Source organism: Oncorhynchus mykiss, chromosome 7, assembly GCF_013265735.2.
Source record: "Oncorhynchus mykiss isolate Arlee chromosome 7, USDA_OmykA_1.1, whole genome shotgun sequence".
Lineage (NCBI taxonomy): Eukaryota > Metazoa > Chordata > Actinopteri > Salmoniformes > Salmonidae > Oncorhynchus > Oncorhynchus mykiss.
In genome coordinates this window covers 83,509,654-83,511,430 of record NC_048571.1, presented here as the reverse complement: position 1 = coordinate 83,511,430, position 1,777 = coordinate 83,509,654, and positions in this window count along the sequence as shown.

The following is a 1,777-nucleotide window of genomic DNA, read 5'->3' as shown; positions in this document are numbered from 1 at the left end:
AGCCTCTGTCTCTGTTAAGCCAGCATGTATCTCTGTCTCTCTGTAAAAGGCACCGTCTAACCTTTGGCAAGCTGCTCTTGATGGCCGGCTAACTGGTCTTCCAAGGTCCTCCCAGGTTGAGGCACTTGAGCAACATGACATTTTGTTTTTTTGGCAACATCACATACAGTACAGCAGTGATACTCTGTAAATTGGTTCAACTACATGCTGTAGTTGTATGCTAGTTCTGGTGACATTTTACGTACAGTACAGCAGTGATACTCTGTAAATTGGTTCAACTACATGCTGTAGTTGTATGCTAGTTCTGGTGACATTTTACGTACAGTACAGCAGTGATACTCTGTAAATTGGTTCAACTACATGCTGTAGTTGTATGCTTGTTCTGGTGACATTTTACGTACAGTAACTGCAAAGGTTAAATGTAACTATTTTTGACATATTTCGGACGAGACGTTGTTGCTTATTTAGCGTTGACTACAATTAAGCCTTTAGCCCAATCAGAAATATCCCTTTAGCCCAATCAGAAATATCCCTTTAGCCCAATCAGAAATATCCCTTTAGCCCAATCAGAAATATCCCTTTAGCCCAATCAGAAATCTCCCTTTAGCCCAATCAGAAATCTCCCTTTAGCCCAATCAGAACTCTCCCTTTAGCCCAATCAGAAATCTCCCTTTTGCCCAATCAGAAATATCCCTTTAGCCCAATCAGAAATCTCCCTTTAGCCCAATCAGAAATCTCCCTTTAGCCCAATCAGAAATCTCCCTTTAGCCCAATCAGAAATCTCCCTTTAGCCCAATCTCCCAGGGGAGGTTTAAAGTCATTGTGTATTTTGTTTTGTTTTTTTCCCCCGTCAGAAACATCTGTTTCACACATTTTAAAGACTTTATTTGATTCCACCAATCAAATGTACATTTTAAAAGGATCAAAACATTTCAAAGGTTCTTTTTATGCGTGGTTACTCAAGAGTACAGAAAGCAGCTCCTTATCCAAACAGCAAGGCTTCCCACGACAGCTGAAACAGAGCATTACCTAGTCAACAGCATTGTCCTACTTTTTATCAGGCCCACAATCTGGAAGCAATGTACTACAATCCTGTGTACGTGGCAGAGACTGACAAATGTCAGCGCCACCAGCTAGCACCTCCATCCCAGGCTGTCCCAGGCTGTCCCAGCGTGCCACGAGGGGCTGGTATTTAAGCAACTTGTCGGCAAAGGCCTTCTCCATGTAGTCGTGCAATGAGCAGCCCACATCCAAAAGGAGCACCTCAGCCTGGCTTCTCCCACAACAACAACATCTGGTGTATTTGGCCACACAGGAAAACACATCATCATAAACATCATACCAGCTTCCTGTTACACCAGAATGTTTATGTATGTGTGGTGTTGGTGAGACCACCTCTCTCACCACGCTGGCTATCAGGTCGACAAGGCGGTCACGCTATGTTTAGGTCCTTTTATCAACAGCAGCCATTCACAACATGGGCAACAGACTCCATTACATTTGACTCGTGTAGAATACAAAATGGGTCATGGTTTGCATGGTACCAGAGTCCTGGATTACAGTATATGTTGTCGGGAGAATCTGTAACCTCGCCTTAACAGTGAAGGTGAGAATGTCCTGGCCAATGGCAGCATTCTCGTACATGGAATGGGAGACAGCGGGGGTCAGTACAGTCCACACACACACACACACACACACACACATCCTATAGGGAGTCATCAGAAACATCTGTTTGTCTCTGCATTTACTCGCTAGTCTATACACACTCTCCCCAGGA